The sequence below is a fragment of the Camelus dromedarius genome, chromosome 13 (assembly GCF_036321535.1).
Source record: "Camelus dromedarius isolate mCamDro1 chromosome 13, mCamDro1.pat, whole genome shotgun sequence".
NCBI lineage: Eukaryota > Metazoa > Chordata > Mammalia > Artiodactyla > Camelidae > Camelus > Camelus dromedarius.
This window is the reverse complement of record NC_087448.1, coordinates 56,545,951-56,573,074: the sequence shown is the minus strand read 5'-3', so window position 1 is coordinate 56,573,074 and position 27,124 is coordinate 56,545,951. Positions and strand designations below refer to the sequence as shown.

Sequence of the window (27,124 nt, the reverse complement as noted above, 5' to 3'; positions counted from 1 at the left end):
GCCAGAAGTATAGGTATGTCACTTTCTAGGTTATGTCCTTAGGCTAAGGGAGCCTCTTCTCCCAAAGTTACACCTACTTCCCAGAGACAGACAGCAGTCAATACCTGGTCAGTGTAGGGTGTTCAAAGCCTAATCTCTCTGGGTGAATTCAGGGTAATTCTGAACGGGCATCCCAGGTCCAGTGCTCCCCACAGGGCTGATGGGAGCCTTTGTATGGACTTACTGCTCTTTAACTGTTCTCCTCTGCCCAATCTCCTTCCCCTCACTTCTAATAAATATCCTGAGTACAAATCTCCATCTCAGTATCTGTTTGCTACATGACCTAACACGATAGCCCAGAGAGGCTAACATTTCAAGGCTCGGTGAGACTGATATTCCAGAAACTCCCACCAAGACCTGAAGCCTTCTTTAAGATCCACGGAAATAGTGACAGAGTAGTCTATGGCGTTACAGAGTCAGCTTGGCTCTTGGCTCCACAATAAGATGGATACTCAAGTCGAGCTCTAGGGAATGAAAAGAGCTGGGATTGTAGCCAACAAGTCTTGGGCTCGGTTCCAGCGCTTCTTCTGTGTGCCCTTAAGCAGGTTTTTAGAGCAGTGCTTCTCAAATGATCAGTGGTGAAAGACCTTTTTCATTTTCAATCTATTACAAACCAACTACATTTTTATATCACACTATATATATTTGATATATATCACAAGCTATATTTTTATAAAGTACAATAAAATAAATTACAAGTCGCCACTCCTGAAGTGTGGGCTGCACATAGTGACTTCCTTCGAAAAAGTACACTATGGAAGTGAGATGTGGGAAGATAACTTTACAGTGGAGAAAACTGACAAATGCCACCTCAGCCACATGATCAAGGTCAACATCAACAGTAATAAGTCACGCTGAAAATATGTACCCTTGAAATGATGTGATGAAAATGCCCTTTATCTCTCTGGTCTTCCTCCCAAAAACCTATACACCCAATATAATCATGAGAAAATACCAGACAAATCCCAATTGAAGGATACTCTACAAAACTCCTCACTACTACTCCTCTAAGCTGTCAAAGTCACCAAACCAACAAATGTCTGAGAAATTGTCACAACCAAAAGGAGCTTAAGGAGACATGACAAAAAAGGTAATGTGGATCTTAGACGGGATCCTGGGATAGAAAAAGGACGTTCGGTTAAAAACTAAGGAAATATACATAATTAAATACGAACATTAGTTAATTATGTATCAGTATGAGTTCATTAATTGTAATGAATGGACCATATTAATGCAATATATTAATTAAAAAGGGAAAATTGGTACATAGGATATGGGAATTCTCTGTACTATCATCTCAATATTCCTGTAAAACTAAAATTTTTCTAAAAAATAAAATGAATTAAATGTACACGAATTTTTAAGAAGCATACATAGCCTAGTTTCTTTATTATTATTATTAAATTAGTTAAATTATTATTATTATTATTGACTTAAATTTTCTCTGTCAAATTACCATAAAAGTTTCTAAATGTTTTATTCTATTTTTTTCTTTCTTTCTTTATAATTTAGGTATAGTAAATTTATAATATTCAGATATACAATATAGTAATTCAAAATTTTTATATAAGATTATACTCCATTTAAAGTTATTATAAAATATTGGCTATATTCCCTATACTGTACAACATATCCTTGTAGCTTATTTATTTTAACTAAATGCTCCTTAGTTTCACTTTCTGTACGTATATTGCCACCAACCAGTAGTAAGTGGTCCTCAGACAGGCACCAGTCTGAGGACCACACTTTGCAGAGCTCTCTGTTTGACTCTAGGGCTCAGCTTCAACATCAGTAAAATGAGAGTATAAGACTAGAGGATTAGATCCTATATGCCAGGGAATATCATAAGGGTTTTATATCAATAAACTAACACTCAACAACAACTCACTGAGGTAGAAATTTTCTCCACTTCATAGAAGCTAACCCAACCAAAGTCATACAACTAGTAAGTGGAAAAGCTAGAACTGGCACCTCAGGCATTCTGGCTCAAGAACTCAGTCTCTACACTATCATTTCCCACCTCCCAACAAATAATCCCTATTATTATTGTTATTTTAACACTTTTATTGAAGTATAATTGATGTACAATAAACTGCACATATTTAAGATGTACAATATGATAAGTTTTGACATACTATGTACCTGTAAAACTGTCACCATAATCAAGACTATGGACATACCCATCACCCCAAGAGTTTCTTCAAGCCTCATGATAATCCCCCCACCACCACTCCCCACATGCCCCATCCCCAGGCAACTATGTATCTGCCTTCTGTGACTATGGAACAGCCTGAATTTTCTAGATTTTTATATAAATAGAATCACACAGTATGACTCATTTTTATCTGTTTCTATCAGCATGCTTACTTCAAATTTTATTAATACTGTTGTATGTCAATAGTTCATTTCTTTCTATTGCTAAGTATTCTGTTGTATAGATATGCCATATTTATCCATTCACCTAGTGATGGACATTTGAGTTGTCTCTTTTTTTGACTGTTACAATAAAGCTGCTATGAATAATCACATACAAGTGTTTGTATAGATAAATATTTTTATTTCTCTCCAGTAAATACCCAGGAGTAAAATGGCTGGGTCATATGGTAGGTGTATGTTTAGCTTTCTAAGAAACTGCTGAATTATTTTCCAAAGTGGTTGCACAATTTACACATCCACCAGCAGTGTAGGAGGGTTCCCGGTTGCTCCATTTCCTCAACTTGCCATAGTTTATCTTCATTCTAATAGGTGTGTAACATCATCTTATTATGGTTTTAATTTTCCCGTAACAAATAATCATATTGAGCATTTTTAATATATTTATTTGCCACCTGTATGTTTTCTCTGGTAAAGTGCCAGCTCAAATCTTTTGCCTAATTTTAATTGAATTATTTGTTCTCTTATTACTGAGTTTCAGGAGTTCTTTAGATATCTGTTTGCAAGTCTCTTATTAGATACGTGATCTGTAAATATTTTCTTCCAAAATATATATAGCTAGTATTTTCATTCTCCTAACAGCCTCTTGTAAAGAGTAATTCTTAATTTTGGTGAAGTTAAACTTATGTATGTTTTCTTTTATGGCTCATGCTTTTGATATGAAATTTAAGAAAATTTTGCTTAATGCCAGAGTGCCAAAATTTTCTTTTATGTTTCCTTCTAGAAATTTTATACTTTTAGATTTTAAATTTAAGTCCATGATCCTTTTTTGGTCTGTATATGCTCCAAGGTTCAGATCAAAGTTTTTTTTCTTTTTTTGCATATGGATGTCCACTTGTTCCAGTACCAATTGTTGAAAAGACTAACCTTTCTCCACGGAATGCTTTGCATCTTTATAAAAAAATCAAGTCTGCTTTGAATCTATAGATCAGTTTGGGGAAATTAACAACTTTAAAATATTGAGTTTCCCAATCTAAGAATTCAGTGTATCTCCACATTTATTTAAATCTTCTTTAATTTCTCTTAGCAAGATTTAGTTGTTTACAGTATACAGATATTGCTATTATTAAAAACTTCTCTCATGTCCATATTATTTCTTTACCTAGACTGTATCTAAGAGAAACACATCACTAACATCTGTCTTGTGTCCTCACTGAGCTTCCATTTTCTCTTCAGTGAAGAGGAAATTGAAAAAAAACAAAACCTACTTCACAGAGTTGAACACAAAATCACACATGTAAACCACCCAACATTTGTGCCTGCTGCTCAATTCTACTGGTCTGATTATAGGGTTATTAAGTTTTATTTAGTAAAAGGATAAAGAGGAAAATAGAGGGGTTATAAGGATGAAGCAACAAAGTGTGGGTTCAAAGCAAAAGACATCTGAGCTGATAAGATAGAGATGGAAGAAGGAACCAACAACCACAGCAGTAGGATCTGCGTGTAAATTAACCCCAAGACTCCAATAACCAAATGAGGTGCTGTTGTGGCAGCAGCATTAATACCCATGGCTAGACAGAGAATATACAGTAAGAATCTGCTGCACGTACCTACATTAAGAGAATAACTGGTGATGTTCCAGTTTAGGGAATGAGACTTAGAAGGGATTAGCAAGTCAGCCAGAGAAGAAACCTGAGTATGTAGCACTGTGTGTTCTCTACATCTCTGGGCAGCCTGTAGCCTTCTCCAAGCCCTCGTAAGAACTGAATAAAGCTGACCTGGCATGCTTTTAAAATATCTTAACCTCTGTGTAGGCACCAGGAAAGAGGGTTTCACCTACCCAGACGGGCACCCAAGAGTGAAACACCCACCATAATGCTAGGTCTACGTAATACACAATGAAGCCTTGACTGACCAATCTTTTTCCAAGTGTAAATACTTTTACAATTAGGGTCCTAAAATGCCGTTTACTAATTGGTGGGTGTGACAAGAATAGATTTATTAATCAAGGTAGTTTGCACTTGGCAACCGCAACAAATAAACCAGAATCTCGGAGGCTTAGCACAATAAAGGTTAGTTGATATGTGTCGGGTAGGCTTCCTTCATCTCATAGCTAGCTACACTCTCTCTCGCATGTGGCCCCTAAGGTTGTCATACCAGGGCCAGAACACCATGGAGGAAGTACACTGACTCTCAACTGCCTCAGCTCGGAAGATTCACCTATAGTCCATTGAGCAGAACTAATCATGTGGCCGAGATGACTAGGCAATACAGGGGAGCAAGCATGTCGTGAACATTAAGCATATTACTGCAGATAAACCCAGTTCTTTCCCCGACTCTACTCCCTTTCCCGCTTCCAGAAGTGGTAGGGGAGCAAGTAAATAAACTATTTCAGCAAAGGGTCTGCTTTGAGGTGTGTTACATCGACGGGGGTGAAAAAAAGAAGGTGGAAATCTGGTCACAGTGATGAGGGAGATGGACCAGTATTTACAGAAGGAATTTCCAGAGAAGCATTCTCAAGGACAGTATTCTTGTAGCCAAATATCCACCTAAAAGCTCTGAAACATCTCAGTGTTCCAAATGTGTAACCAAGGGAGGAAATCAGAGAGACCCCACTCGCCATCACTTCCAATGACCTACTGGGGGATTTTGTCCTTCCTGTCCCCACAATTCTGGGTTCTGCAGAGTTGGAGGCCTTGGCCCTTGAAGGGCACATTCTAAGTAGAAGACACAGAAGAGTCCCATTGAACTGTAAGTTATGACTGTTGACAGAGCACGCTGGCCTCTCAGAGCCCAGGAATCACAGGGGCAAAGAGCAGTCAGCGTTTGTCTTATTATATCTCCATGGGGTCTGTAGTTATGTTCTCTTTTTCATTCCTGACATCAGTATTTTGTGTTCTCTCATTTTTTCTTGATCAGTCTAGCTATGGATCTATAAATTTTCTCTATCTTTTCAAAAGTCAACTTTACATCTGTCTTTATATTTAGAGTGTATCTCTTGTAACCAATGTAGTTTCACCGATTTCTGTTCTTATGTAGTTTCATCTTTTTACTGAATTGGGGTTTAATTTGCTCTAATCTTTCCAGGTTTCTAAGGTAGTACCTTAGTTCATTAATTTCTTTTCTAACATAAGTCCTTAAAGATATGAATCTCCCCCTAATTACTGTTAAAATAGTTGCCTTAAAATCCAGATCTGATCATTCCAATATCTGAGCCACCTCAGGATTGATCTACATTGATTATATTTTTTCTCAAGAATAGGTCAAGAACCCCATTCTTGCTCTTTGTGTGTCGAGTAACTCTGAATGATATCTTGGACATTGTGGATGGTTTCTTGTGAGGTCTCTAAATTCTATTATATTTCTCCCAAAGAGTATGATATTTTTGTTTTGGCAAAACTGTAAAAAAATTAAAAAGTCCTCTGCTTTTCAGGCAATAGCTTATATGTCAGTTCAGTTCATTTACCCTTTACTGAGCTACTTGTAGTCTGCCACATACATTTATAGTTCAGGAATCAGCCAGGAATTTGGGGAGTTTATACACAGAATTTACGGCTCCCTTCTCTGGTTCTCTCCTTTTAGAGATCCACCACCCCCTCATCCCTACCCGGCCACTTCTCACTGGTTGCATCTGCTCTCAACTCTTTCCTCTAGTTCTTCAGGCCAGAAGACTACGAGCATTGCCTATAGCCTACTCTTAAGCTAAAAAAACCATAAGTAAGAGAAGGCATTTCTTGTCTTGTTCTTTCTTCAAGTGCCAACCACCCTCCGTAATCTCCTTGCATTTATTCACTTTCCAGTGCCTTCAGGTAGTTCTTAGTGTTTTTCATCTGCGCGCAATCCAGTAGCAACTTAGCCATCCCAGGAGGAAAAATCAGTACATGTTTTTAAAAACAACAATTAGGCATACGATATTTAAGTGTGTGAATTAACTTCTTGTGTTAACTTTTTTCACAAGAAGACTTAGAGGAGTAAAAGAACACAGGACAGCCTGGGAGTGAAGTGGAGAAAACACAGAAGAGGAGGCAGAGCCATCAAAGACAACAAAATTTTGTATTACAGTTGATTTAGCCAATTTGACAAAAGTGATAAAGATTATTAACATATTAATATGAGGCTGTGCTCCATACCTTCTGCTTGTCCAAATCCACCTTCCATTCTTCACCTGCTCTCTGCCCTCGGGGCCGACTGTGTGGACTGCATCCGAGCTACCTTCCCCCTGGCTTCCATGGGGATTCAGCCATGGTGAGCATCTGCAGGAGATCAAAGGGAGGGAAGAAAGTGAGGTCAGGAAATTTTTTTCCCCCAAGATATCTCCCTGGTTGGTTTCAGTGGGTTGACTTCATCCCTCCACCAAAGGCCACAGTTCCCTTCAGGCGGTTCTTTCCAAAAACTCTAGATTCTGATAAACACTCCCTCTGCTTGCCCCTTTAGACTTACTGTTGGTAATGCCCACACTTCCCACCCTCGACCCCTGCCCTGGGGTACTTGCAACATCCCTTGTGCTTTTCCTAAATCCAGCATACACCTTTGTAAACAATCCTTTTATTAAACTCTTCCCAGCATGAGTGCACCATCTGTTTCCTGCCAGGATCCTGATGGATAGAACACTCACAGGGAAAAAAAAAAAAAATGACTTTAACAGGTCTTAAAAAACAGAGGATGGCAAAGTACAGTCCCACATGTTGTCGAACAGTGGAGACCTCCAATGTCTCTAAAAATAATAACTCATAAATTTCACTCACATGCATTGTCTAATTGAATGCTAACAACACTGATTTAATAGGTATTGATAGCGGTTCCATTAAAGGTGAGAATACTGAGACTCTAAAGAAATGAGGTCACTAGGATTCCCTGATCTTCTTTAGACTACAAATCCTGTCATCTTCTCCCTAAATCCTGACCCTTACAATTCAGATAACACACACCACCAATGCTGAAATTCAAAGTTCTCTAACTTTGCAGGCAGGCAGGAAATTTTTAGTGTCTTGAAAGCCAGGGAAGGGCGTGGTCACTCACAGTTAGTTGCCTGTTAAAACCCAAATGTTGGAGAAATAGCACATGACAATTTCAGCCAGTTTAAGGACCTGAGTTTATTAGTCAGAGACCCCTCTTGTATTTATTTTAAAGAAACTTTATTTAAAATAAATTTATGGCAGTTGTAGTATGTACAGAACACTTAAATATTCCTTAAACATTATCTCATGGCTTCCTAGGAGTCCCCAAACTTCAGATTGTGAAACTCATGATTTGGAATGTAAGTCAGCAGAACAGATTAAGATCTCAGGCTCTGGGGACAAGAAGATCTGAGTCCCTGGTGTAACACTTGCTAGTAGCTGTGTTCCAGGCAAGCTACATAACTTTTCAGAGCCTCAGTTTCCTCATCCATAAAATGGGGATAATAATAGTACCTACATTACAAAGTTAAATTAATTAAATAAGCTAAAGCATTATAGTGCTTGATACAGGGCCTGGCTCCCTGTAATCACTTAATAAAATGCAGCTAATAATACCCAGACTCAAATTCACAGTAAAGATTTGTTTTGCTATAAGATAGCCTATAAACATTAAAGGGGAGAGGACTGTTTTAGACACACATTAAAGCCCCCTAATTAGAACTTGAAAAAAAAAATTAAAAACTAAGCCTTAAGTGTATCCAACATTGCTCCCACTTCCATTTTGATTTAAAAAAAAAAAGAGAGAGAGAGAGAGAGACTCCAGGAGTTGCTGGCCTTCTAAATAAGCCTGTCATTTCCTAAAGTAAAGGCTATGTACCACTGGGTATAAAATGTAACAGAAAGCTGTGTGCTCAATTTATTTTATAGTTTCTTACTTATTGTTTTCCATTTCCTGTTTTAAAGCTGTAAACTTCCCTCAAGCTGCAGCTAAAATTACTATTGTCATTGAATTACCTAATTCCTTAGTATAGAGTCTGGATTGGAAGATACTCCCTCCCACAGCAAGCTGCAAAAGGGAGTGTTGCTAAACAAGGGCTGTGCAGTTTGCCCTTGCATGTGGTTACAACCTTGCCATTTGATGTAGGCAAGTTCTTTGTGCAGATGAAATTGTTGTAATGAACAATTCTGGATCCAGATTTTAACCATGGAAGGCATGCTATAAATATTTGGGGATTGATTGGCTACCAGAAATAGAAATATTTTAATAGTATTTGGTCATCTTCCACAGGGAGACCAGAAGTTTCTCCCTTATAAAGGCTTTTTAACCTTTTAAATATTTTGTCCCCAGATTCCATTAAGTGTTTAGGGGAGCCTGTAATCTGTCTTCTTCCTTTGGGTAAGGGCAGGAGCAAGGCTGGACCACTGAGCCTCGCCTCCAATACCTGTCCTCGGAAAGATGCAGAGCGACCTACTGCTCAGTGTCAAGGCACAAGCAAGGCCTTCTGGGGGACATCATCTTGCAGAGTTGGGTTGAAGCCAGAGACCTGTCTGTTCCAGAGTCAGAACCCAGAACCTCTCACTCACTCCCATAAAAATGATTATAAGCATCATGTTATAATCAAATATCTGGTAGGGTTTTTTTGTTTGGTTCATTTTCTGAGTTGATTTTTTTTTTCTTTCTTTCTCTCTTTTTTTTTTTTTTTTTTTTCTTCTTCATAATCAATCTCTGTTCTGAAAATCTAGAAGTAGGCTGCAGTAATTGATACTTTTGTTTATTGGGGTATAATATGTACATGGTTTGAATCCTGCAGTTATCCATTCTAATCTGAACCCCCACTTCCCTCCCTTTGGGTGTCCCAGACAAGCATAGATTTCTCTTTTGTGCAATAATTTGTGCAATGGCCTCTCAGATGGACGGCAAGATCCCACAACTCAAGATTCTGTACACTTGTGACTATTTGTGTCAATCATAAACAGGTATCATCTAAACCACAATGGCTTTTGGCATCCCCGAACTTGAATCAAGTTAAGTTCAGATGTCTCTAGGGAAGAAAGTATTGGATTTTAACTTAAAATGTTATAAGAACTCAGCGACTCTGAAGACAGATATTTAATCTTTCCTTATAGTAAAACTGGCTGATTAGATAGACAGGACTCCTAGTATTACTGATATAAAAATGACTAAACTGACAAACTATCTTCAGCAAAAAACAAATATTTCAGTTTTCAGTAACCCAAAATAGCACATTACTGTGGCTGCTATTATCTTAGGTATTTCAACCACTGGTTAGGGTATCATTATAAACTGTAAGCACTCTCAGAGGTGCTGCCTCAGGCTCTGTGACCCATCAGCCTCACTGCCAAGAAGTCTGGATATCATGCAAAGTAGCTGGAAAGCAGGCTACCTGTTGCATGGTGGTGTGTCCATGGCATCATCAGGCCTTCTGCTGTACCCACCACAATCTACATATCAGCAGATGGATTAAACACGGCGTCAGCTTCCACTGCTGAAGTGGTTCCAGTGTCTCCATCATGAGACACACGCTGGGGCTCTGACCACTGGGAGGTGGTCAGAAGGGGCCAGGTGGGGCTGCTTCCATCCTGAGGAGGGCTCCTCCTACTCCCTAAATACAGGAGACTCTTTCAGCTTCTGTTCTAATTCGCCTGGAAAACCACCACGGGAGATTGGAAAAGTCAAAACTTTGCAGCAACGATAAGAGCACTGAGAAGCAGCAGACTTCCTGAGTCTTGAAAGGAAAGGTCATTGGAAGATGTTTTTCTCACTGCCGTCTGTGTTTTCTTAGGCCCAGCTAAATTCAAAGCTGGTCTTTCCCCGTCTTAGGTACCAAGGCCTTCTGGTGAATGGAAGGGCAGGCAGCTGCTGAAAATCTGTGGCTATGAGTCCAAGAAAAGGATCCGAAACCCTCAGGAAGAAGGTGTGTAATATTTTTGTTGAATCAAATCACGATTTTGTAAGGGAAAAAAAAAGGACACACATAAAAGTCCGTTTAATGTTTGGCAAAAAAGGAGAAAAAATAAGAGCTTTCTGTGTTTAGTACAAACTCACTTCAAGGGAGCTGTAGATCAAATTACCAGCCTGTGACATGTGGAGATTGGCTGAGCAGGTTAGGGTAACTCAAATACCAATGCTTCTGGACTGTTCCTGAGCCTGTAAGCTACACAGAAAATGATCCTGTCTGCTGAATTATTTTCAGTTGCAAAAGCTTCTATGACAACTCAGAGAATTTTAATATGCATATGCAGGCCTGGTGAGTAACCACTTCAAATATTCTGTGTTGGGGTCCTATCTTTCCTTTCAATCCTTTTAGCTAGAGATAATAGAGCTGCTTTGAGGGACCCAAAAGAATAAAGGAACATGTTCAAGGAGATCATACAAAGAGTAGAGTTAGAACCAGAATTCCAAGTGGCAGATTCACAGGAGGAAAAAAATGTACTTTTTTTTTTTTTACAATAAGCAAATACTCATGCATTACTTTTATAATTTAAAAAGTGAACATGGTTTTTAATAATCTGGATAAACCCATATAGCATCACGATGGAGCAGCTTTATGAAAAATAAGGCTATTTTTAAGTGAATTTGGAATATACTAACAAAGGATTTTGCAAGTTCCTAGGAGGTGAATAGGGTATTCTCCTACATAACTCTCATACCATTATCAATCATTAATATCAATAACAAAATGAGCAATCATTCCAGTCCATATTCAAATTTCCACGATTGTCCTAAGAATGTCTTTGTTAGCTATGTTTTTTTGTTGTTGTTGTTGTTCTAGAACTAGCTTCTAATCAAGGTTCACAAGTTATATTTGGTTAATTCTCTCTGGTCTCTTGTATTTAGTCTGGGATAGTCTCATCCCCATCTTTAGTCTCACTTCCATCAGTATGCAAGGAAGAATTTTTAAAAGATGACCTAAAATATACAAATAATATCAAACCTCAGGCAGCAAAAAAAAAAAGAAAAGAAATAATTATTAAATGTAATTCAGCAAGTAAAATACAAAAATAAGAGAAAAGTGGAAAATAATGGACAGTAGAGCTTAAAATAGAAAGAATTTTAGCAATAAAAGTTTAAGAATGATAAATTTGATAGAAACTAAAATTTGGGGTGCAAAAAAACTGAATAACAATCAGAATTAAAATCTATTTTAATCAAAATAAAATGTTCGAGTACAGGTACATCTTTAAAACAATAGGATTCCCTGTGTTACATATATAAGCACTTAGAACAGTGCTTGGTACACAGCATTTGCTATGCAACTGTTCTGTACTATTGGCACATTAAACAGATATTGGAAAGCAAATGTTGAAACAGGAAACATGAAATATAAGTGAGAAAAAAAGAGAAGATAGTACTATACTGGGAAAGAATTCAAAAGAAAAAAAATGAAGAGGAACTTAAATCACTACAACAAAATAGTCAATGCAAAAATACACACTAAAAAGTTTTAATTATGTAAAAAGTTAGACATCATAGGGATGAGAAATTCTCACTGGGATCATCTGAGCAGAGAATGTGGGCAGCTCCTCTCTGGGGAGAAGAACACCCTCAGTGATGTTGAATGAAGAGCCCCAAGGCAGGAGCACAAAGCTGGAGGCTCCTAAACAAACCCCAGATCAAGGGCCCTAGATTGAAGGCCAAGTTCCCAGACTATCTAACAATGTGCCCTAATCTACAAGGCAGGCTAAATGTTGGGACATCTTCATTCTATTTGCTCATCTGCAAGACACTGAGTTAGAAAAAACTATTTCTAAGATATGTTTCAATTCCAGAAGTCTCTAAATGTTCAGAGGTGTTCAGGTTTTATTATTCATTCATTTCTTTACTCATTCACTCATTCCTCTAATTAAATTCCTAGTGTTCTTTTGGTTTTGTCTCAGCCAGTGAGACTTGGCTTATGAGATGGAACCACAGAGCTGACATTTTAGGAATTTGTCCACCCTGTTTAAGTTCCAGGGAGTGCTTTCCTCTGCTCTTCCTCAGCAGCGTAAGTTTATAACACCAAACAATAAGAAAAGACCTCCGAAATCCCCATTTCCAAATAGAGGCTAATGAAGTAAAACCCTCTGTGTCAGTAAAACATCTCCATTGAACCCCACACAATTCACACCTTGGGCACCCAGGAGAGGGAGAGAGACACAAGCCCTAGAAAAGCTCACCAGTAAGCAGTGACAGGTGAGGGTCTGGGACCTTCCACCTGTGCAGATACACCACTAGCTACAAATGACAGTAACTATTCTGCAACAAAGAGTATACAGTACATGTGAACACTTTGGAAATGGCAGAGGTTGGATTGTCAGAAGGTCTTGTATCAGCACAAACCCTGCACCATCCACCCACAACCATGGCCAAGCCCATGCTCAGGCTGAGTTCCAGCCCCAGGAAGAGAAGAAAGACAAAGTACATCTATATTCATGAACAGCCAGAGGCCACTTACCCTACCTATACAGGCATTCTCTTGAAAGAAATAGAATTTGGTCTAAGGCACTCAGCTCTGAGGTTTCTCCCAGTTATGCCCAGACACAGCAATCTCTACATAGAAGTTTTGATACTGCTACCAAATATACACTTGATCATCTTTCTCCAGTAACAGCCACCCACCCCACCACACACACATACACACCCCTCTCAATCTCCTAACACCCCCGTGGCTCTTCTTCCTGGGAGTGTAACCTTTGTCTCTCTTCTTCATTAATAACCTGTCAAGAAAACGCAGTCAGAGAGCACAAACATTGGGAGCTAATCCATAAACTTGCAAAGCTGGCCACTTGTTTAAAAGCAACAACAACAATCTTAGATGAATTTGTCTTGGATTCAAGTTTCCCCACATGCTTTTGTCCAGATATGATTGGTACCTGATCACAAAACTTTCTGGAGGAGAAAAGTATTCTAGCTGGAAATGAAAACAGCGGCACAGCTGTCACTGGCAGCGAGAACCATGCACTTAAATAAAAGAGGCCTTCACAAAAGTCCCCCAGTGGAGAAGTATGAGGTGGACAAGAATGGTTCAGCTCTGCCTGTTTGAAATGCTCTCCAGTCCTCTGCCAGTCAGGGGGGCTGGTCAGAGCTTTTGAAAGGCCCCATCTCTCTTACATTAAAACACAACTGCTCTGTTATACTTTCCTGATTCTCTGTTTTTTTCTACTGGGTGTAGAAAAGCTCTGAAGAATCTTTCAGCTCCAGAGCACTGAACTCTAAGTAGACGCTGATCTCTGTAATCTTGTTTGTTCATTTACTAAACTACACTACCTAGTCCAGTTTACCATCCATACTTGTTCTCTTGAACTTAAAGTTTAAGCAGTCACAGTAGGAATCCATTAATGAGAAATATTTAACAGAATGCCCCAGCTGGATAGAGATTTTGTAAATCGTTTCTGTTCAACAAAAATAATCTCAGATTTGTACCATTCTACTATAGCTACTAAATTAATAAATGACCTGTTACTCTTCTTCATCAGTTGAAAAATAATAAACACTTGATTTGATGACTAAAGTAATAGGATTGGATGGTTTGAAAATGTTTCTAAGGAAAAGAGACTTTCTTTGTGGGTCAATAATTACAAAAAGGTCACCAACAGTATTTAAATTGAGGATTCTCTGCAATGTAACCGTAAAAGTAGAACATGCATTAGGGGGAGGAAATTCTTACTTTATATAAAAACTAAAGGCGGCTCATTTAAAAAAATATATTAACCCACATATTTACCTTTTTTTGTTGTTGTCTGCTTACTCAATTTTTTCCCTGTACCTCAGATGTTCCTTCTGGGGCCACTTCCCTTCTTCCTAAGGTACTTCCTTTGAAAGTCCCTTTAGTAAGGGACTTTTGGTAATGAAGTTTTTGTTTGTTTGCAATAGCCTTAACTCTATTTCTAAAGATAGTTTCCCTGGGGTTAGAAATCTATGGTTGCTGGTTATTTTTTGTTCAATATTTTCCTTCTAAAGGAGTGGCATGAATCAGGAATAGATGGTTATTTTGTTGAGGAAAAGACATTCATGGGTTGGTAGGCCTTTAGGACAAGAAAGGGGAGGCCTCCTGGGCTCAATCCAGTTGTACTGGGGCAAGTCCAGGAGAGATGGATTGTTCCTCACAGTAAGGTGAGAATTTTGCATTTCTAAGGGCAGTCTGACAAAAATAGCATATACATACAGAAATGAGGTAAAAGAGAGATATTAAAAGGGTCCAGAGAAAAAAAGAACCTTGAAAACCGTAACAGAAAAGGTTGAGAGTGGACCCAGTTAGTTAGATTCAGATTAGCCAATGAGTTTCTAGAAATAGCTCATCAATGTAATTGTGTAGTGAAGGACTGACCTCACCCAGAGGGAGGTCTGGCTTTCACCTCTTGGTCACTAGGAAGTGAGCTGTAGGCCCCTGGAGTATTTTACCTGATGAAAAGTGTCTTTGTGGGGGGGTTTTTTTTGCCCGTATCAGGGGACTTAGGCCACTGAATGGTCTAACAATGTGATTTATAATGGACACTTTGAGAAATGTATAAACTTCCACGTCCAGAGAAACTAGAGACTAAAGGTATTAGCCTGAACCTCTGAGGGGGCCCGGAGACTAAAAGACAGTCACACAGGCAGTGTGTAAACAAGAGCCACTAAAAGTCTGGACACCAAAGGCTCGGGCGGGCTTCCCTGGTGGGCAATACTCTGCATACAGCCGCACATCATGGTCAGGAGGAGGAATGCCATCATGACTCTAAAATAGATAAACGACAAAATCCCAACATAAACATTTTAGTAGGTAGCCTCAAACTTCTCTGAGTTTTCAGAAGTTCTTACCAGAGAGGCAAACAGGAGGTAAAAATAACTCTCTTCAGCCTGCCTTCGCTTGCTACACAATTGCCAACTAACAGAAAAATTCCCCAAATGCCCTTTTGACCACCAAGAGCACAGAAAGAGTCTTACAGCCCACAAATAGGAGTCTCAGTCCCTGTTCTCCTAAACACTCATGATGAAAAGTCACAGAATAAAAAAAAAAAAAAAAAAAAAAAAAAAGCACTGATGTTTTTATTCCCCTCTGTTATTGTCTCTTGCAGCATTTGTCACAACGTCTTTGTTGACAATAGGGCCACAGGTGGTTGGCCCTAGCTAGTATATCAAGAACGTAATCAGAGTTGTCATTGTCTTTAAACCCATTTCAGCAATGAGAGGTTATATGAATCATAAGCAACCATGTAATGCCAAACTGCAAGCTGTGGGCATTCTCTGGGTTTATGCTCTTAATTTTCTTGCCACTAATGGGCTCCCTGAACCTTGTGGGTCTTTCATTTCCCAGTAGAAAGCAAATCTTCCAAGGTTCAAGTTTAATTTGCAGCTACTGCTGCCTCCCCCAGGCTGGATGGGGTACAAAAAAACCCCCACTGGGTTCACTTTTCTCCTCCTCTACTGCTCAATAGGCAATTTCATAGAGGGAGATCCAGTGGCAGAAAAAGAAAGAGAAGATTGCGATAGTATTCTGAGACAAAGAGGCCAAAGCCAGCGCTGACAAGTTTAGGACAAGCAATTTCGATGGAGAAGCAGTGAAAAGCTCCCAGAGAGAAGCCACAGAAAAGAAAGCTTGACTGTCAGAGATTCTGGATTGACATGTAAATTAGCACAGACTTTCTGGAGGGTAATTTGTCCATAAGAATCAAAATCCTTAAAACTGTGCTTACACTTTGATCATGTAAATCCACTTCTAAGACTTCATCCTGAGAGATAATCACGTGTGCAAACATTTAGCTACAAAGTTATTTCTCACAGAAGTGTTTATAGTAGCAAAAAATAAACAAAAATGTCCAACATTAGACATTAAATAGATTAAATAAAAAATTAAAAAATTAAACTTCGCACACACAACAGAATATGGTTTAACCATTAAACATGTTGTGATTAAAAAGAAAAGATATTCACAATAGTTAAGTGAAAAAAACACAAAACTGCATAAACAGAGTGCTCCCACTTTTGCAATCAGAAAGAGAAAGTGCTAAATTGATATATATCAAAATTTTAGTGATTATCCAAGTTGGGGGGATTATAGGTAATTTTTATTGTATGCTTTGCAATTAATTGGACTTTCAATTTTTCTATAATTTTTCTACACAGCAATTTTGCAGGAAGAAAAAAGTTATTTTTAATAGAAAAAAACAGTCTTCAGAATCAACCGGAAGTGTTCATTGGAGTTTTTTAAGCTCAAAGGGACAGAGTTGTCAGGCTACTTCAAATTATGATGGAATTTCTTATGACAATACATTGAGTAATGAGGAATTTTATAACCAGAAGTCTATAAACAAGAACAGGACTATCTTGAGGAATCCAAGAAGTGGCACATCCCAGTCTGGCAAAAAAAATTGGAAGGTCCCAGAGTTGATCTAGGAATGGGGTTACCTTCTTGCCCCCTTAGAGCAGATGGTCAAAATCCATCTACTCTTTGATAATTCACATGCTCTGTCTCTGCCTCCACAGCTCTTGACACAGCGCATCAACCGCCTCACCCTCCACTCTGCTTATCTTTCCTGCCTCTTTTTCAAAACATCTGCCTACGCATAACTACGACTTACTCAGGAACCCTCAAGGACCCTAATTGCTCACGGCAGCCTCTTTCTGTGTCTAATAAAGTGGCTGGCCCTTTTCGTGCTTCTCAGTTCTGGCCAGTCCCAGACACCTGGGATCAGGTGTCCACTTCTACCCAAAAAGCCATGAGGAGAGGAAAGGTCAAATTATGGCTGCTTGTGATCAATGGCTTATTAACTGCTCAGTTAAATCTGTGGTTATCAAGGCATCACAACTGACCTACCAGTATAGGCCAGGTTCAATATTTCAAACACTGTACTGCCTGCAACACTGGTGTTTAAGTTTGTCGGCAAAAGGAAAATTTCCACGTTCAAATAGTCTTAGGAGTTCCTACAAACTTAGTCTCCTCTTAAAGATTCACAATATAAATTAGTAGATTAAAAGCTATAATGGTTTCTACAGTAATAATGCCTTCTTAATTTTGTTCAAAGCAAAGTTTCCCAAAGTTATTTGAGCACAGAATCTTTTTTTTTCCCCTAAACACCTACTAATATCAGTTAACCATGGGACCCTGTTTAAGAAATACTGCTACAGACCTATCTTCCAGAAGGAAAGAACAATTAACAATGATATTTATTCCACTTTTCTATGCCTTTATATTCATCATACATTATTTGGTTAATTAAGATATTCTACTTTTTCAGAGGAATCACTATGAAAATATTTAACAAGCCTAGATTCATTCCTATGATAAAATTAGGAGCTATTAGACATACTAGTAAAATAAAAGTAGCTTTCAATTACTAAACTCTTCCTACGGATGCAGAAATTCTTAATCTAACAAATAAATAATCAGCTTTGGAAATGAACTTGTAAGCAGAATGTAGTTAGTGAGTTTGTTGGGTTTTCTGCCCATGTGGATGGTCTATAACATTATTTAAGATCAAGAATGACCTGAGAGGGTGACCAAGGTGGACAGTCAGACAGAAATGAAGAGAAATGGGGTTATGAACAACAAGTCACTTAGGTATAATTCTGAGGTGGTTGGCAGCTGGCTGCTTTGTGTTTTGTGCTGTGTGTGTGTGTATGTGTGTGTGTGTGTGTGTGTGTGTGTGTGTGTGTGTGTGTGTGTGTGTGTGTTTCCATGCTGGTTCACCATGTCTTTGGCCTTGGCTCTGTGTTGATCCAACCCAAATCCCTCTGACTCAGCCCAGGCTACCAGCTCTGGAATTCCCAGTCTTCAGAATCACTGTGGTTAGAACACTTAGGACTTGCTGAGAAGGAAGGGCATGGAAATCTAAGACAAGGAAAATGCCTGTTGCTTGTTTTACTATTTTTGTTTTGGCTTTGATCCTCTTTAAGCAAAGGCCTTTGACCCCCATACAAGTAGATGAAGCTTTCAGAGCCTGTTTAGTAACCCAACCAAAAATATGACTCACATCACTTTTTATATGCAAGGATTTTAAGGTAGGAATGGGATGGGGGTGGGGGGAGTATGGAAAGGAAGGAAAGAAAAGAAATAGAATAGTAATACAGCCAAACATATATTAACCCAAAGAATTCTAATAGTGACAATAATATTATAATTAAAGTATCTGAGTATTTTTTACCTATAAAAACAGAAATTTCATATGACTCAACCTAATAATAACAATAGCCACTATTACTGCATGCTTACTCTATGCCAGCACTATATAGTTTATACACAGTTTATCCCTTAAAGCATTTTATTATTATTCCACCTCATCTGTAATTCATAAATCCAAAAGTTCTAAAACCTCAGGTTTTTTGTTTTTTTTTTTTTGTAAGTCTAGAGCAAATTTACTTGGCAGCAAAAGCTGACCTGACCTAATGTGAGGCAGCTTATAGTCTTTAGTTAACCCATTTGGTACACATTTCACTACAGAAATATTAATGTATTTCATTAGGGGATAGGGCCCATAACCCCCTCAGGGTTCCATACAATAAATGGCATGTTTACTTCATTACTTTTATAGAATATTAAACATGCTGAATTCTGAAACTCATCTGGCTCCAAGAATATAAAATTGTTTCTCCCTGTTTTACAGACAAGGAAACTGAGGTCTGTTTGTCTTCACTGATACCATCCTGGTATTTTATTTTGGGTCTTCAAGACTCTACTTTTTTGTTTACTTTTTTCTCCACACTATTTCAGTTCATATATGCACTGATGAGATTCTAGATTCTCCTACAGAACAGTTTTTAAAGACATCCTTTTTTCCCCCCAAAATGGAAAATGCTGACATTCTCAGAAATTTTCTTTGAACCCAACTGAACTTGTTTTTAATTCCCTCACCCTTCATTTTCAGATTACTCAGTGTATTTAATGCTATCCTTCCTCAATTCCACCCAAAGCTCACATGGCCATGTTAAGGGTATTGGTTAAAGACCCGTCGAGGAGTCTGCATGGGCCTGAGATACTGCTGAGCACTGTGTGGTTAGAGTGTCTACGTGAAGATTACCCATGCTGGGCTCCAGTAGTTCAATCACAACCCCAGAATGAGCGTCTGGTCACTCTGTGGTCTCAACTCTGAGAGAGGAGAGTATTTTATCCTACACTGCATTTCATAAACAATGATTTGATACATTGAAGAAACCATAAATATTATTTATCTTACCATAGGCCTCAGAATGTCCAAACACCACAGCTAATTAGGGCTCAATAATAGACTCAATAAGCTGAAGCCAGTTTTTCTGGCTGATCATAACAAGCAAAGCAAAGACCATTACTTTCTAACTTGTAAGCGATGTATTTGATGGCTCTGAATGGGAAGGACACAGCATCACTCATCCTATAGGAGGTTTTGCCATCATCTAAAGTCAGCACTAAGCTACATCTGTTGCCATTTATAATACTTTTTCCATTTGTTGAAGCACATTATTTGTTATAACCATAAGAGTATATTCAAATACAGATGGAGTTTTGGGTGGAAAATAGAAAGCTATTTTTTTCTAACCAGGAAGAGGAAAAAAGGATTTGGTTAAAAGATGCTGATGAGAATTTCTTGTTCGATTGTTCTTTGTCCAGCGGCTGGCTCCTAGGAAGACCTTAGCTCATATGCTACAGATGAAAATAAAGTAGACACTTTGAAGCACTGGTAATACACACTAGTTCATGTTACCATTTCAGGGTAGCCCAGTTGAAACCTTTTACTCAAGGCTCCCTAAACCAAGGTTTCACAGCCTCAGCACTGCTGACTTCGGTGGGTAGGTATTTCTCTGTTGTGAGAGATGCCCTTGTGCACTGTAAGACGTTAGCAGCATGCCAGTAGTATCCTCCTCTCTAGTCAGGACAACCAAAAATGTCACCAGACCTTGGGGAGGCAAAATCATCCCCAGCTGAGAACCCTGACACTGTTCCACTCCTTGCATGTGACACATCTTAATATTTCCATGGGGTGAATTTCTAACATTCATAACCTTGTTTCTAAACAAGCATATACTGATGTGTACACCCATTTTTTAAATAAGTAGAGCATTTGTTTAAATCCATATCATGCTATTCAGACTATTCTAGTCTTGCACTTTTTACTTAATTATATAGCTTAGGGATTATTACATATCATTGAATAAGGGCCACCTAATTATTTGTAAAGTTAGTTACAAATTATGTTATTATATTGTTAATTAGCTCAAAGCTACACTGTAATATTAGTTTTCTAGTATTTCCTTGAATGGATATGCCCTAATTACTTAAAAGTCCCCTCTCAAAGAACATTTAGTTTGTTTCCAATCTTCTGCTACTAAAACAAGGCTTCATAAATAAACTTGTATATAGACTGCTAGATCATCCAGCCATCCTCCTATCTTGAGGCCTTTGCTCTGGCTGTTCCCTCTGCCTAAAATATCCACATGGCTAACTCCCTCACCTCCTAAGTTTGTAAGGCTTGGCTATACTACAACTACAAACAAACCTCAAAATCTCAGTGGTTTAAACACACAACAGTCCTATGCAGACTGTTCATAAGGGCAGCATTCTTTCAAGTGGTAGCCAAATAGTTGGGACTGCTTCTATCTTAGGGCTTCTATTTTCTATCATCAAATAAGGCTGCTGCCGGTGCCATGTCAGGAAAGGGAAAAGGGGGTCACGTACCAATTCTCAAACACTTCTGCCCAAATTATTTACAATTATAGCCTATTGATCAAAGCTAGTCACAGGGCCTGCCTAATTGCATGAATCTGGGAAATGCAGGAAAGCACAATATTTGTAACCACTAAACATCCCTGCTGGAACTCCTCCTGGTTGTTGCTCACAAATCATCTCAATGAAGCTAACCCCAATCATACATTTAAAAATGCAACCCAGGAGGAGCCAATATTGCAGAATAGGAAGACCCTGAGCTCACCTCCTCCCATGGGCACACCAAAATTACAGCTATATACAAAGAAGCTATTAATGAGAAAGACTGGAACACTAGCAGAAAAGATCTTCAGCCTCCTCATGACCCAGCCCCGCCAACCAGCTGCAGGCAGCCTCCACACAAGGCAGGGCCTGGCAACCAACCAAATGGAGGGTCAGCCACACCTGCCAGACTGCCCACAGTAGTCAGCCCACCACAACAGAAGGACCCACACAGCCCAAATAAGGTGCACACCTAGAGCATATAGCTCTGGTGATCAGAGGGAGTGTGCTGCTGGGACACATAGGGTATCTTCTACAAAATGCCACCTTTCCATGGTCAGGAAATGTGACCAATTCACCAAATACATAGAAAGAAAAACATCAAATTAGGCAAAATGAAGCAACAAAGAAATATGTTCCAAGCAAAGGAATAAGATAAACCCCAGAAGAATAAAGTGAAATGGAGATAGCCGGTCTACCTGATACAGAGTTCAAAGTAATGATCATAAAGATGTTCAAAGAGCTCAGGAAAAGTTAGATGAACAGAGTGAGAAGTTAGAATTTTTTAACAAGGAGTTAGAAAATATAAAGAAGAACCAAACAGAGATGATGTATACAATAACTAACATAAAAAATACACTACAAGGTATCAACAGTAGATTAGATGATTCAGAGGAACAGATCAGTAAGCTGGAAGACATAGTAGTGGAAACCACTGAAGCTATACAGAAAAAAGAAAAAAGAATAAAAAGAAATGAGGACAGTTTAAGGGACCTCTGAGACAGCATAAAGCGTACTAACATTCTCATTACAGGAGTCCTAGAAGGAGAAGAGAGAGAGAAAGAGGCAGAGAACATATCTGAAGACATAAAAGCTGAAAACTTCCCTAATCTGGGAAGGGAAACAGACATCCAGGTAGAGAGTTCCAAACAGGATCAACCCAAAGCAGGCTACACCAAGATACATTGTAATTAAAATGGCAAAACTTAAAGAGAAAAAGAAAGAATATTAAAAAGCAGCAAGGAAAAACCAAGAAGTTACACATAAGGGAACTCCCATAAGGCTATCAGCTGACTTTTCAGCAGAAACTCTGCAAGCCGGAAGGGAGTGGCATGATATATTTAAAGTGATGAAAGGGAAAAACCTACAACCAAGAATACTCTACCCAGCAAGGCTTTCATTCAGATTTGATGAAGAGACCAAAAGGTTTACAGACAAGTAAAAGCTAAAAGAGTTTAGCACCAGCAAACTAATTTTATAAGAAATGTTAAAGGGACTTCTCTAAGTGAAAATGAAAAGAACACAACAAGAAACATGAAAATTATGAAAGCAAAAATCTCATTGGTAAAGGCAAGTATACACCAAAGGTAGTAAATCAACCACATACAAAGCTAGTAGGAAGTTTAAACAACAAAAGGAGTTAAATCATCTATATCCAAAATAGGTAGTTAAGGGATATGCAAAACAAAAAGATGTAAAATATGTTGTCAAAAATAGTAAACACAGAAGGAGGGGAGTGAAAATGCAGGTTTGTTAACATGCATTCGAACTCAAAAGATGGGGAACCTAAAGTAATCACATACATAGAGATTGCTATATATAAACCCCATGGTAACCACAAACCAAAAATCTATAATAAATACACACAAAAAAAGAGAAATGAATCTAAACATAACACTAAAGATAATCATCAAGTCACAAGGGAAGACAATGAAAGAAGAAGAAACAAAAAGAACTACAAAAAAAACCCCAAAACTATTAACAAAATGGCAATAAGCACATACCTATCAATAATGACTTTAAACGTAAACGGACTAAATGCTCCAATCAAAAGACACAGAGCGGCTGAATGGACACAAAAACAAGACCCATGCATATGCTGCCATATATATATATATACACACACAATGGAACATTACTCAGCAATAGGAAAGAATGAAATCTTGCCATTTGTGACATGGATGGAACTAGAGGGTATTAATGCTAAGCGAAACAAGTCAGACAGAGAAAGCCAGATACTGTATGGTTTTACTTACATATGGAACTTAAAAACATAAAACATATGAACAAACATAACAAAACAGAAATAGACTCATAGATAACAGAGAACAAACCAGTGGTTACCAGAAGGGAGGGGATTAGGAGGAGGAAAGAAATAGGTGAGTGATATTAAGAGGTACAAACTTCCAGCTGCAAAATAAATGAAGCATGGGTATGAAATGTACAGTGAAGGGAACATAGTCAATATTTATGTAATACCTTTGTATGGTGACATATTATAACTAGACTTCTCCTGGTGATCAGTTTGAAATGTATAAAAATATCGAATCATTATATTGTATAACAAGAACTAACAGTGTTGTAGGTCAATGATACTTCAAAAACAAACATACATAAAGAAATCAGATTTGTGGTGAGAGAGATGGGGGAGGGGAGGGAGACTTGAATGAAGGTGATCAAAAGGTACAAACTTCCAATTATAAGATAAATAAGTAGTAGGGATATAATGTACAACAGGATAAATATAATTAACACTGTTGTATATATGTTATATATGAAAGCTGGTAAGAAAGTAAATTCTAATTTCACAAGGAAAAAAGTTTTTTCTTATTTCTTTAACTTTGTATCTACATGAGATGATGGATGTTCACTAAACTTATTGTGATAATAATCACTTCATTATGCATGCAAATGAAATCATTATGCTATACACCTTAAACTTATACACAGCTCTATGTCAATTATATCTCAATAAAACTAGAAGAAAAAATAAATTATATTAAAAAATAAAATAAAATTGCAACCCATAATTGTCTTCAGCACACCCAATCTCCTTTATCCTGCTCTGTTTCTCCAGAGTACCTATTATTTTCTATCTATTGTATCACTTATTTATTATGTTTATTATATATTATCTGTCTGCCCTTATTAGAATATAGCCTCAACAAGGGCAGGGATCTTTGTTTTATTCACTGATATATCCTAAGCAGCTAGAACAGTGACTGGCACATAAATACTTGTTGAGTGAATCAATAAATTTCACACATATATCACTATACCTATTGAAAAGATTCCCAGAGGTAAAATTGCTGAGTCAAATAGTATTACCATTAAAAATTTTCATAAATATTGTTAAATTGTTCTTTATACAGCTTTATTAGCTTATATCCCCATCAATAACGTATGTAATTACCTGTTTCCCCAAACACCAAACGTGTTCTCAAACTTTTTGTCCTTGATAAGTTTGGTGAGTTAAAAAAATGGTATCTATCATAATTTTATTTTTTTATATACCATATTGTGAGTGAAATTAAGTATATTTTCATGTTAAACAGCCATTTGTACTTATTTTTCTGTGAACTACTTGTTCTTGCCCTTTGCTAATTCTCTAGGGTCGCCTACCTTTTAATTATTGATATTATACATTATATATATTTACACACACACACACACACACACACACACACACACACATATAATGACACAGCCACCCTGGAAAAGTTCATCAGTTTCTCATAAAACTAAACATGTTTTGCCAAATGACCCAGCAATTGCATTCCTGGGCATTCATCCCATCCCAGACTTATGTTCATACAAAACTGTGCACATGGATGTTCATAAAAGCTTTATTTATAATCGCCAAAATCTAAAACAGCCTAGATGTCCTTCAATGAGTTTAAAAAGCTATGGTACATCTATACAATAGACTACTACTCAGCAATAAAAAGGAACAAAGTATAAATACATGTAACAACCTGAATGAATGAATGAGTGAATGAATGAATCTCCAGAGAATTATGTGCCATGAGAAAAGCCAAACCCAAAAGGTTACAAACTGTATGATTCCACATATGTAATATTCATTAAATGACAACATTATAGAAATGAAGAGCAGATTAGTGACTGCCTGGGGTCGGAGCTGGGGAAAGTGGGGCAGGAGGGAAGTGGCAGTGATTATAAAAGAGAAATATGAAAGGTCCTCGTGGTGATGGAACTGCTCTGTATCTTGATTGTGGTGGTGCATACACAAATTAAACACAAAATGTGTGGTAATACTCTATGGAATTAAATACAAACACGTAACACAGACAAATGAGTACAAATAAAACTGGGAAAATCTGAATAAAATCGTTCAGTTGTGTAGATGTTACTGCTGTTGTGGAAACTGTACTACAGTTTTACAAGATGTTGCTGTTGTTGGGAACCGAGGTTTCTGTGTATTATTTTTTTTACAACTGCATATAAATCTGCAATTATCTCAAAATTAAAAGCTTAATTTTAAAAACTCCTGTGACTTTACAGAGACATTCCATGTTACCCTCTCACCGTTCAGGCACTCCCTCCTGCCTGCATCTCGCCTACTTAAATTGCTCTCTGCAGCTCACAGCTTCCAAAGCCCTCCTCTCTCCTCATCCTCTTACTTCCTATTCCCACCTTCTCTGCCCAGTGAAGTCAATTCCCTGAATTGCTGATCCCAGTTGACTTTCCTAACTATACAGCAAGTCATAATAAAATGTGACGGTGCTTAGGTTTAACATTATAATCCAGAAGCAGGTTAACTCAAATGATTGATACACTGTATCTAGGAATTTTGTGAGGTCATCTTAGCTAAAACTCCTGAGCTCCAACTGATCTGCTACCCGACCCACCCTCTATTCCTTTTTATTCCTCATCCTCTTTAAGTAGTTCTTCTGGAAGTTGAAATACATTCAATTATATATCTTCCTCTTCTTCTTTTCAAAGAGATCTGTATAAACATTACCACTTGCCTGAAGAGTTTTTGACTAACACTCTAATTTAACTACAGAAGGGAACCCCTACAACTCTTAAGAGGCTCCTGAATTCTGCATAAAGCTTGTCTAGGTGGAGAGCTGGAGAGCTGCAGAGCTGCATGCCCAAAGCCCAGTTTTGACAAAAAGAAAAGCTTGGGTTTTGCTGGTACAACAGGTCAGGACACTTCCCATGGTTCTGGATATGTAAATTGAGCTTCAAAGGTGGGACTTAACCGGGATAGTTTCCAGTGTTTGGAGGCTTCACAGAACTTAAAATGTTCTTCCAGACACAAGCCAGAGGCTGAGGTTGAAACGCCCACCTCTGTGCCCTCAAATACTGCAGACCCCCAGAGTAATTCCTGCTGACAAAGCTCCTCCTGTGGGGGACCCAACTCTATCCTGCAAGCCGTCTTCACAAACATTATTTTCCAACTCCCCTGTTGTATCATAAGACAGGAATTTCAGGGAGGAGAGTGGGAGCTGTGTCAGCGGCTTAAGTTCACACTTTATTATGCTTTTATTACACTTCCTAGTCACATCTGAACAATTCATTGCAAGAAAGAAATGCTTTGGCCCTTGGCAGTATGATATAGAGTTACTTACTCTCCACCCCACAGTTCTCCCTCTCATGGGTGAGACTTTCTCTAACCAATATCACGTCTTCCACTCTCCTCACCTCACACCTCAGTTCCTAGAACAGCCTCCTCACCAGTTTTCTTCCTTCATTCTTCCCACGTGACTCCATCCCACACGCAGCTGTCAGAATAATCTTCCAAGAATCCCACTTACATCATGAAACTAACTTAATTACTCCTGCTCCTTGCTCCCTTCCCACCACTCCAGGCTCAGTCTGAGATCCATCTCCTCCCTGAAATGTCTTGAGGTGGCCCCTATCCCTTGCTCCTCAGAGCTCCCATAACCAGGATTGATACTCCTGGTCATGAATTGTTCACTCCTAGAGTATGTTCTGATTGGGTCCCATCCATTCCAAGCCTGTATGATGCCTGTGCAGTACCAGTTGTTAAATTTTTTTTTCAATTGTTGAATATTTTGACTGCCATTCTTGTCTACAGCACTTACAGTTTCTATTCAATCAACTGGGTACTTCATCATAAAAGGATTGCCAGTGTTTTTAACTATTCACAATGGGCATATGTTTTGACAT

At 38.2% G+C, this 27,124-nt stretch overlaps 1 long non-coding RNA gene across 1 annotated transcript in view; it reads right to left on the bottom strand.

Annotated features, from left to right (window-relative positions):
- The window catches only part of LOC105101921 (uncharacterized), a 482,147-nt gene that overhangs the window by 216,528 nt on the left and 238,495 nt on the right, over window positions 1–27,124 (bottom strand). Inside the window, exon 7 of the long non-coding RNA XR_004141159.2 lies at window positions 6,543–6,665. This is a non-coding gene — a long non-coding RNA (uncharacterized LOC105101921). The remainder of the gene's footprint in view (window positions 1–6,542; window positions 6,666–27,124) is intronic.